Here is a 12,234-nt window from a genome sequence, read left to right on the forward strand (position 1 = left end):
TTAACCTCAGCTGAGCGTAACTACGCCCAGATTGACAGGGAGGCCCTCAGCCTGGTGTGGGGGGTGAAGAGTTCAATCACTATCTGCACGGGCAGAAATTCACCCTACTGACTGATCATCAGCCCCTGGTCTCCATTTTTAACCCAAAGAAGGGCGTTCCGGTGATGACGGCGCAACGGCTGCAAAGATGGTCACTTTTTCTAGGGGCATATCAGTACGATATAGAGTACAAGGGTACGAAGCAGCATGGAAACGCTGATGGGCTGTCGCGCCTACCGTTGCCTACGGTAGAGGAAGCACCTGCAGTGGACCCTGTTGAGATATTCCATGCGACCATAGTCGAATGTCTGCCTGTTACAAACTCAAGTATAGAGAAGGAAACCCGAAATGACCCGACACTCTCTCGGGTCTATGATTTGACGGTGAAGGGATGGCCAGCACATGGCGACTCACTGTTGCCAGCATTCTCGCCAAGGAGAGAACAGCTGTCAGTGTGCTGGGGGACCTTGATGTGTGGATCCCGAGTGGTAATTCCACCCAAGTTGAGAGACAGAGTGCTCAATGAGCTTCATGAGGGTCATCTGGGAGGGGTAAAAATGAAAAGCCTAGCCAGGGCTTATGTGTGGTGGCCGGGAATCGATAAACAAATCGAGGACCTGACCAAGAGCTGCCCAGGATGCCAGAAAGTCCAAAATACACCACCACAGGCCCCTCTACACCCATGGGAGTGGCCCTCATCTCCATGGCAATGGGTACACATTGATTTTGCTGGTCCATTTATGGACTCAATGTTTCCAATCGCCGTGGACGCCCATTCGAAATGGCCAGAGGTCATCAAAATGTCCTCCACCACCACGGAGAAAATTATTGCAGTCCTACGGACCATCTTCGCCAGGAATGGCTTGCCAGAACAGATTTGCTCCGACAATGGGCCACAGTTTGTGTCCGAGGATTTCCGGAGGTTTCTGAGGAATAATGGGGTGAAACATTACACATCTGCCCCATATCATCCAGCCACAAATGGATTGGCTGAGAGGTTTGTTCAGACCTTTAAAAAGGCAATAAAGGCGATGTATAACGACGACATACCACTACAACACAAGGTAGATAATTTCTTGTTTGCTTACCGGAATGCGACACATGCAGTCACCAACCAAACTCCAGCCATAATGTTCTTCAACCAAAGGCTAAGATGTCGCCTGGATTTGCTCAAACCAAACATAAGACGAGATGTTGAGGATAAGCAATTCCAGCACATCAATGAGAAGCCAACCAGGAGCTTCAAGATAGGACAACCAGTCTTGGCCCGCGACTACCGAACAGAAAAATGGCAGCCAGGAACGATATGCACACAGCAGGGACCACTAATGTACACAGTGGACGTTGGAGAGAGCATCGTGAGACGCCATGCTGACCAGATTCTAAAGTCACAGGAACAAGCCAAACCTATACCACGAGCATGTGCACCTGGTAATGAACCCGAAGTACAGATTGCATCTACCTCAGAAGCAGTGGTATTGGAAGCTGACGAACCAACCAATGACAATGAGCCAGAATCGACTCCACCGCAAGAACAGGATACTTGAGAAAGGCGCTATCCAGTCAGGATCAGGAAGCCTCCTCAAAGACTGAACTTATAAATAATTATTTCAGTTGATGTATATAGTACCAAGAAAATTGTAATTGTAATTAGTTATTATTTAGTTGTTAAATGAATGTTATGTACTGTTTATCTAAAAGGGGAGGAATTGTTGTGTGTGTACCTTTAAGAGAAGAACTGATTTTATACTGCAGTACCGGCAGTAACCACACCTGTATAAAAGGCCCTAGCAGGCTTCTGTACTTCAGTCTGACGTTACCCTCTGTTCAAGTAAATACCTGTTTAATTGTTCTCCCGCAGTCCGTGTATTATTAAGGCGCGGACTTTACAGTTCTCCTTAGAGCAGAGAAGGTTAAGAGGAGATCTGATAGAGGTGTTCAAAATCATGGGGAGGCTAGACAGAGAGAAACTGTTCCCATTGGCGGAAGGGTCTAGAACCAGAGGACACAGATTTAAGGTGATTGGCAAAAGAACCAAAGGCGACATGAGGAAAAACTTTTTTACTCAGTGAGTGGTTAGGATCTGGAATGCACTGCCTGAAAGGGTGGTGGAGGCAGACTCAATCATGGCTTTCAAAAGTGAATTGGATAAATACCCAAAGGGAAAAGAATTGTAGGGCTACAGGGAAAGGGTGGGGGAATGAGACGAGCTGAAGTGCTCTTGCAGAGAGCCGGCAGGGGCCGATTGGCCTCCTTCTGTGCTGTAACCATTCTATGTTTCCAAGTTGTTGTTGGTTCATGACCAATGTAGGGAAACTAGCTAAAGCTAATGGTATTGGGTTGTATTAAATCAGTATAAATCAAAGGACACCATTTTGGCACTGTTGTGTCTGGAGCAATGTTCCCTTTAAGCTGTGTGGCACCGCAGCCCTCTGGATTACCTGCTTTTAAATGGAAAAAACGCACATATGCGGAATTTTGAATAGTTAGTGACCTTGGAAAACGTCCTAGAGGAGAGCTACAAGAATTATTTCTAGCTTAAAGAACATCACCTACTCCAATTGGCTCAGGGACCTTGGGCTATTTACTTTAGAGCAACACAGACTTAGGTGAAGGGCTGGATTGCATCCCTATTGATAGAGTATTCCATTTTAACAGATTGAGGAGGACCAGGGGATACGAGATTAAACAATGTAAGAGTAGGAGTAGACTAGATATTCGGCGAGAGTTCCCAGAGTAGTGAGCCTCTGGAATGTATTGCCTGCTGGTGTAGTCGGTGCTGTAGTAGGTATAAGTCATCCTTGCTTCCGAGGGACTGCCTAAGAAGAGAAAAGTGGGTGCTGACTCTCTGCAAGACCTTCAAGAGGGAGCTGGACCGGTTCCTGACGGGGCAGAGATTGCATCATTTAGAAGGTAAGTGTCTTCATAGATAAGACTTGGTCCGTGTGATCTCCTGGACTGGTTTCCATCACCTGAGGGGGTTGAAGAGGAATTTTCCATAGTATTGGACCTTTATTGGCCCTGGAGTTTTCTCTTTTTTGCCTCTCCCAGGAGATTACATATCTGCGGGGTGGAGGGAGGCCGGCCATCGTGGTGTGGGGGAAGGCTTGTGGACCACCTGATTTTCCCTGCCCGTTAATTTTGTATGTTCGTATCTGCAGGTAAAAACAGTAACACAGCAGGTTCCTGATTGTAGTCATTTACCCCTCCCTCTGTCCAGGTTTTACAGACTGGGGCTGCAAGTTTGTGCTGTTCAGTGCAAATCATTTCTTTATTCAAATCTTAAAGCACAAAAAAAACAAGTATCAAAAATAGTCAAATTCCAAACATCTCATCTTCACATTATAACAATGTGTAAAATAAATTATCTACAATGAGAGTGAGATACAAAACATTAAATATTATATTATCTAGAGAAGGCTGCTTAAAGTGACAAAATGAACAGTATCGAAAGCGAGGTTACCTAGCAGCAACAGTCTGCGCCAGACTTTAACCCACACCCTCCGGGACATGCAACACACTTTAACAACCCCACCCCCCCACCTCACCCCGGGACATGCGACACACTTTAACCCACACCTTCCGGGACATGCGACACGCTTTAACCCACACCCCCGGGACATGCGACAGGCTTTAACCCACACCTTCCGGGACATGCGACACGCTTTAACCAACACTCCCGGGACATGCGACACGCTTTAACCCACACCCCCGGGACATGTGACACGCTTTAACCCACACACCCCCGGGACATGCGACACGCTTTAACCCACACCTCCCCGGGACATGCGACACGCTTTAACCCACACCTTCCGGGACATGCGACACGCTTTAACCCACACCCCCGGGACATGCGATATGCTTTAACCCACACATCCCCGGAACATGCGACACGCTTTAACCCACACACCCCCGGGACATGCGACACGCTTTAACCCACACCCTCTGGGACATGCGGCACACTTTAACCCACACCCTCTGGGACATGCGGCACGCTTTAACCCACACACGCCCGAGACATGCGACACGCTTTAACCCACACACCCCTGGGACATGGGACACGCTTTAGCCCACACACCCCCGGGTCATGCGACACGCTTTAACCCACACATCCCCAGGACATGCGACATGCTTTAACCCACACATCCCCAGGACATGCGACACGCTTTAACCCACACCCCCGGGACATGCGACACGCTTTAACCCACACCCTCGGGACATGCAACACGCTTTAACCCACACCCTCTGGGACATGCGGCACACTTTAACCCACACCCTCTGGGACATGCGGCACGCTTTAACCCACACCCCCGGGACATGCGACACGCTTTAACCCACACCCTCGGGACATGCGACACGCTTTAACCCACACCCTCTGGGACATGCGGCACACTTTAACCCACACCCTCTGGGACATGCGGCACACTTTAACCCACACCCCCGGGACATGCGACACACTTTAACCCACACCCCCGGGACATGCAACACGCTTTAACCCACACCCTCTGGGACATGCGGCACACTTTAACCCACACCCCCGGGACATGCAACACGCTTTAACCCACACCCTCTGGGACATGCGGCACGCTTTAACCCACACCCTCTGGGACATGCGGCACGCTTTAACCCACACACGCCCGAGACATGCGACACGCTTTAACCCACACACCCCTGGGACATGGGACACGCTTTAGCCCACACCCCCCCGGGTCATGCGACACGCTTTAACCCACACATCCCCAGGACATGCGACACGCTTTAACCCACACCCCCGGGACATGCGACACACTTTAACCCACACCCTCTGGGACATGCGATATGCTTTAACCCACACATCCCCGGGACATGCGACATGCTTTAACCCACACCCTCTGGGACATGCGATATGCTTTAACCCACACACCCCCGGGACATGCGACACGCTTTAACCCACACCCCCGGGACATGCGGCACACTTTAACCCACACCCCCAGGACATGCGACACACTTTAACCCACACATCCCCGGGACATGCGACATGCTTTAACCCACACCCTCTGGGACATGCGACACGCTTTAACCCACACCCTCTGGGACATGCGACACGCTTTAACCCACACCCTCTGGGACATGCAACACGCTTTAACCCACACCCCCGGGACATGCGACACACTTTAACCCACACCCTCTGGGACATGCGACACGCTTTAACCCACACCCTCTGGGACATGCGATATGCTTTAACCCACACATCCCCGGGACATGCGACACGCTTTAACCCACACATCCCCGGGACATGCGACATGCTTTAACCCACACATCCCCGGGACATGCGACATGCTTTAACCCACACCCTCTGGGACATGCGATATGCTTTAACCCACACACCCCCGGGACATGGGACACGCTTTAACCCACACCCATATGGAATCTGCATTTAAGGCATTAACATGGATTGCCACTGTTAATAACAGCTGGTGTTTGCAAAGTTCCATAGAGAAATCAGGAAGTTTCTAACCTCCTGGCAGTCTCCATTCTATTCATGAGCTGTAGTAGTCCAGGACCAGGCTGGCCTGGGATCCACTGTAGTTCAGTGTCTTTCCTCACACCATCATGCATGCACAGAAAGGTCAAAGTTCAGAAAGAGTGGACAGGTGATGTAGAGGGATGCAAAGATCACACGACATACACAGCCAGCAGGGAACCAGGGCTCGACAATACTCATTTGCTTTTCAATTCGAGAAACCTAAATAAACGACCACATGAATAGCACAGGGTTGAAAAGAGGAAAGAAGATGAGGTAAATTTAGAAATAGCTGTTGTTTTATAAGGCTTTTTAAAGGGGGGGGTGGTGATCAACAATGTTCCCGCTAATTTCTTTTGCGTGCAGTGCCCCTTTAACAGACTGCGCGGCCCATTCAAATTTCCGCGCAGGAAAATTGGTGGACAACAACCTGAGCCAAGGTAGAGATTGAAAGTGTCTAACTGAGATCTGTCGTCTAACAGTGGTAATTCTCCACACGAGCCTCCTCCCACCTTATTACATCTCACCCCATCAACATTTCCTTCTATTCCTTTCTCCCTCATGTGCTTATCTAGCTTCCCCTGAAATGCATCTATGCGAGTCACCTCAACTACTCCATGTGGCAGCGAGTTCAACATTCTCACCACTCTCTGGGTAAAGAAGTTCCTCCTGAATTCCCTATTGGATTTATTAGTGACTATCTTATATTGATGGCCTCTAGTTTGGACTCCCCCACAAGTGGAAACATCACCACATCCATGTTCAGGGTACCTGGTGCTGAACTCTGATTGCGATTTCAGTGTCAAAAAGAACTAGTCTTAAAACTCAGGAGGCTTTTCTTTCATAGCACACACATGACGGACACTGAGATGGTGTTTGACCTCCTTGAGCAGAAAAAACATAAAGCACAGGGAGGGACAAAGCAACAGCCCAGTGACTGGGACCGAGTGTGGGTGTAATGCTGCAGTGCTCGCAATCACCAGCAGGAGGCGCAGGAACTGCTGGCAGCTCACCAGTGGCACCTGCAGGCTCAGCCGGCATGACATCCTAATTCTTAATTTGAAAACCTATTTTCCCCCCGTCCTCAAAGCACAGAACAAGAGCGATATACACAGAGACAGGCAGACAGAGCAACTAACACACACACACAGGCAGACAGAGCAAAAGAGAAACAGATGCACACAGAGTGATACACACAGGCAGACACAGGAATAGCAACTGAGTAACAAACAGACAAAAACAGAGCAAGATATATCTTATACACACACTCAGGCAGGCAGAGAGACACTCCCTCAAGTCTGGTGATTTGCTTCCGTCTCCTACAGTATGACAAGAGACAGTCAGCGTAAGGAGATACACATCACCAATGTTCCCTCCCAGGACTGGCTTATCCAATTTCGCGCATGTGCAAAAAACTGTGAATGGGCTGTGCATCCAAAAATAAATTAGGGGGAACATTGCACATCACGCTCTAATGAAGTTGGGGCATCAGTTCTGCACGCTCTAATGGTGTCCGGGCATGATTTCCGTACACTCTACGCTCTAATGGAGTCGGGGCATCAGTTCCGTAAGCTCTAATAGAGTCAGGGCATCAGCTCTGTACACTCTAATGGAGTCCGGGTATCAGTTCTGTACACGCTAATGGTGTCCGGGCATCAGTTCTGTACACTCTAATGGAGTCGGGGCATCAGTTCTGTACGCTCTAATGGAGTCGGGGCATAAGTTCTGTACGTTCTAATGGAGTCTGGGCCTCAGTTCCGTACGCTCTAATAGAGTCGGGGCATCAGTTCTGTACGTTCTAATGGAGTTCGGGCCTCAGTTCCGTACACTCTAATGGAGTCCGGTTATCAGTTCTGTACACTCTAATGGTGTCCGGGTATCAGTTCTGTACACTCTAATGGAGTCGGGGCATCAGTTCTGTACGCTCTAATGGAGTCGGGGCATCAGTTCTGTACGTTCTAATGGAGTCGGGGCATCAGTTCTGTACGTTCTAATGGAGTCGGGGCATCAGTTCTGTACGCTCTAATGGAGTCGGGGCATCAGTTCTGTATGCTTTAATGGAGTCGGGGCATCAGTTCTGTATGCTTTAATGGAGTCGGGGCATCAATTCTGTACGCTCTAATGGAGTCGGGGCATCAGTTCTGTATGTTCTAATGGAGTCGGGGCATCAGTTCTGTATGCTTTAATGGAGTCGGGGCATCAGTTCTGTACGCTCTAATGGAGTCGGGGCATCAGTTCTGTATGACCCCTCGAGCCTGTTCTGCCATTCAATAAGATCATGGCTGATCATCCTCAACTCCACTTTCCCGCCCGATCTCCATATCCCTTGATTCCCCTGGAGTCCAAAAATCTATCTATCTCAGCCTTGAATATACTCAAAGACTCAGCATTCACAGCCCTCTGGGGTAGAGATTTCCAAAGATTCACAGCCCACTGAGTGAAGAAATTCTTCCTCATCTCAGTCTTCAATGGCCTACCCCTTATCCTGAGACTATGCCCCCTAGTTCTAGACTCTCCAGCCGGGGGAAACAACCTCTCAGCATCTACCCTGTCAATCCCCTTCAGAATCTTGTATGATTCAACGAGATTTCCTCTCATTCTTCTAAACTCCAGAGAGTAAAGGCCCATTCTACACAATCTCATCGGACAGCCCTCTCATCCCAGGAATCAATCTAGTGAACCTTTGTTGCACCGCCTCCATGGAGTACTAGCATTAGTTCTGTATGCTCTAATGGAGTCAGGGCATCAGTTCTGTATGCTCTAATGGAGTCAGGGCATCCGTTCTGTACGCTCTAATGGAGTCAGGGCATCAGTTCTGTACGCTCTAATGGAGTCAGGGCATCAGTTCTGTACGCTCTAATGGAGTCAGGGCATCAGTTCTGTACGCTCTAATGGAGTCAGGGCATCAGTTCTGTACGCTCTAATGGAGTCAGGGCATCAGTTCTGTACGCTCTAATGGAGTCAGGGCATCAGTTCTGTATGCTCTAATGGAGTCGGGGCATCAGTTCTGTACGCTCTAATGGAGTCCGGGTATCAGTTCTGTACGCTCTAATGGAGTCGGGGCATAAGTTCTGTATGCTCTAATGGAGTCCGGGCATCAATTCCGTACACTCTAATGGAGTCGGGGCATCAGTTCTGTACGCTCTAATGGAGTCAGGGCATCAGTTCCGTACGCTCTAATGGAGTCCGGGCATCAGTTCCGTACGCTCTAATGGTGACCGGGCATCAGTGCCGTACGCTCTAATGGAGTCGGGGCATCAGTTCCGTACGCTCTAATGGAGTCGGGGCATCAGTTCCGTACGCTCTAATGGAGTCAGGGCATCAGTTCCGTACGCTCTAATGGAGTCCGGGCATCAGTTCCGTACGCTCTAATGGTGTCTGGGCATCAGTTCCGTATGCTCTAATGGAGTCGGGGCATCAGTTCCGTACACTCTAATGGAGTCAGGGCATCAGTTCCGTACGCTCTAATGGAGTCAGGGCATCAGTTCCGTACGCTCTAATGGTGTCCGGGCATCAGTTCCGTATGCTCTAATGGAGTCGGGGCATCAGTTCTGTACGCTCTAATGGAGTCGGGGCATCAGTTCTGTTCGCTCTAATGGAGTCAGGGCATCAGTTCCGTTCGCTCTAATGGAGTCGGTGCATCAGTTCCGTACACTCTAATGGAGTCGGGGCATCAGTTCTGTACGCTCTAATGGAGTCGGGGCATCAGTTCTGTTCGCTCTAATGGAGTCGGGGCATCAGTTCTATACGCTCTAATGGAGTCGGGGCATCAGTTCCGTACGCTCTAATGGAGTCAGGGCATCAGTTCCGTTCGCTCTAATGGAGTCGGTGCATCAGTTCCGTACACTCTAATGGAGTCGGGGCATCAGTTCCGTACGCTCTAAAGGAGTCGGGGCATCAGTTCCGTTCGCTCTAATGCAGTCAGAGCATTAGTTCGGTACGCTCTAATGGAGTCCGGGCATCAGTTCCGTACGCTCTAATGGAGTACTGGCATCAGTTCCGTACGCTCTAATGGAGTCCGGGCATCAGTTCCGTACGCTCTAATGGAGTCCGGGCATCAGTTCTGTATGCTCTAATGGAGTCGGGGCATCAGTTCTGTTCGCTCTAATGGAGTCGGGGCATCAGTTCCGTACGCTCTAATGGAGTCAGGGCATCAGTTCCGTTCGCTCTAATGGAGTCGGTGCATCAGTTCCGTACACTCTAATGGAGTCGGGGCATCAGTTCCGTACGCTCTAATGGAGTCGGGGCATCAGTTCCGTTCGCTCTAATGGAGTCAGGGCATCAGTTCCGTACGCTCTAATGGAGTCCGGGCATCAGTTCCGTACACTCTATTGGAGTCAGGGCATCAGTTCCGTACGCTCTAATGGAGTACTGGCATCAGTTCCGTACGCTCTAATGGAGTCGGGGCGTCATTTCTGTACGCGCTAATGGAGTCCGGGCATCAGGTCTGTACGCTCTAATGGAGTCGGGCATAAGTTCTGTACGCTCTAATGGAGTCCGGGCATCAGTTCCGTACACTCTAATGGAGTCAGGGCATCAGTTCTGTACACTCTAATGGAGTCGGGGCATCAGTTCTGTACGCTCTAATGGAGTACTGGCTTCAGTTCCGTACGCTCTAATGGAGTCAGGGCATCAGTTCCATACGCTCTAAGGGTGTCCGAGCATCAGTTCAGTATGCTCTAATGGAGTCGGGGCATCAGTTCCGTATGCTCTAATGGAGTCAGGGCATCAGTTCCGTACGCTCTAATGGAGTCAGGGCATCAGTTCCGTACGCTCTAATGGTGTCCGGGCATCAGTTCCGTACGCCCTAATGGAGTCGGGGCATCAGTTCTGTATGCTCTAATGGAGTCGGGGCATCAGTTCTGTATGCTCTAATGGAGTCCGGGTATCAGTTCTGTACGCTCTAATGGAGTCGGGGCATCAGTTCCTTACGCTCTAATAGAGTCAGGGCATCAGTTCCGTAGGCTCTAATGGTGTCCGGGCATCAGTTCCGTACGCTCTAACAGAGTCAGGGCGTCAGGGCATCAGTTCTGTACGCTGTAAGAGAGTCAGGGCATCAGTTCCGTACGCTCTAACGGAGTCAGGGCATCAGTTCTGTATGCTCTAATGGAGTCCGGGTATCAGTTCTGTACGTTCTAATGGAGTCGGGGCATCAGTTCCGTTCACTCTAATGGAGTCCGGGCATCAGTTCCGTACGCTCTAATGGAGTCCGGTCATCAGTTCTGTTCACTCTAATGGAGTCGGGGCATCAGTTCTGTACATTCTAATGGAGTTGGTGCATCAGTTCTGTACGCTCTAATGGAGTCCGGGCATCAGTTCTGTACGCTCTAATGTAGTCCGGGCATCAGTTCTGTACATTCTAATGGAGTCGGGTCATCAGTTCTGTACGCTCTAATGGAGTCCAGGCATCAGTTCTGTACACTCTAATGGAGTCCAGGCATCAGTTCTGTACACTCTAATGGAGTACTGGCATCAGTTCCGTACGCTCTAATGGAGTCGGGGCATCAGTTCTGTACGCTCTAATGGAGTCGGGGCATCAGTTCTGTACGCTCTAATGGAGTCGGGGCATCAGTTCTGTACACTCTAATGGAATCGGGGCATCAGTTCTGTTCTCTCTGATGGAGTACTGGCATCAGTTCCGTACGCTCTAATAGAGTCAGGGCATCAGTTCTGTATGTTCTAATGGAGTCCGGGCATCAGTTCTGTACGCTCTAATGGAGTCGGGGCATCAGTTCTGTACACTCTAATGGAGTCGGGTATCAGTTCCGTACGCTCTAATGGAGTCCGGGCATCAATTCTGTATGCTCTAATGGAGTCGGGGCATCAGTTCTGTTCGCTCTAATGGAGTCGGGCATCAGTTCTGTACGCTCTAATGGAGTCGGGGCATCAGTTCTGTTCGCTCTAATGGAGTCGGGGCATCAGTTCTGTACGCTCTAATGGAGTCAGGGCATCAGTTCCGTACGCTCTAATGGAGTCAGGGCATCAGTTCTGTTCGCTCTAATGGAGTCAGTGCATCAGTTCCGTACACTCTAACGGAGTCGGGGCATCAGTTCCGTTCACTCTAATGGAGTCAGGGCATCAGTTCCGTACGCTCTAATGGAGTCCGGGCATCAGTTCCGTACACTCTATTGGAGTCGGGGCATCAGTTCCGTACGCTCTAATGGAGTACTGGCATCAGTTCCGTACGTTCTAATGGAGTCCGGGCATCAGTTCCGTACGCTCTAATGGAGTCCGGGCATCAGTTCTGTACGCCCTAATGGAGTCGGGGCATCAGTTCTGTTCGCTCTAATGGAGTCAGGGCATCAGTTCTGTACATTCTAATTGAGTCCAGCCATCAGTTCTGTATGCTCTAATGGAGTCGGGGCAGCAGTTCTTTTCGCTCTAATGGTGTCGGGGCATCAGTTCTGTACGCTCTAATGGAGTCAGGGCATCAGTTCCATTCGCTCTAATGGAGTCGGTGCATCAGTTCCGTTCACTCTAATGGAGTCGGGGCATCAGTTCCGTATGCTCTAATGGAGTCGGGGCATCAGTTCCGTTCGCTCTAATGGAGTACTGGCATCAGTTCCGTATGCTCTAATGGAGTCCGGGCATCAGTTCCGTGCGCTCTAATGGAGTCAGGGCATCAGTTCCGTTCGCTCTAATGGAGTCGGGGCATCAGTTCCGTACGCTCTAATGGAGTCCGGGCATCAGTT

The 12,234-nt window shown here is 50.1% G+C and overlaps 1 protein-coding gene across 1 annotated transcript in view; it reads right to left on the reverse strand.

The window, feature by feature from the left end:
- Positions 1–1,580: 1,580 nt before the first annotated feature.
- The window catches only part of dlk2 (delta-like 2 homolog (Drosophila)), an 82,474-nt gene continuing 71,820 nt past the window's right edge, over positions 1,581–12,234 (reverse strand). Inside the window, exon 6 of the mRNA XM_085998070.1 lies at positions 1,581–5,764. The gene's annotated coding sequence lies outside the window, so the exon portion shown is untranslated. The remainder of the gene's footprint in view (positions 5,765–12,234) is intronic.

This window comes from Somniosus microcephalus, chromosome 9 (assembly GCF_052327205.1).
Source record: "Somniosus microcephalus isolate GS21.2 chromosome 9, FLI_Smic_1.0, whole genome shotgun sequence".
In the NCBI taxonomy this organism is placed as follows: domain Eukaryota; kingdom Metazoa; phylum Chordata; class Chondrichthyes; order Squaliformes; family Somniosidae; genus Somniosus; species Somniosus microcephalus.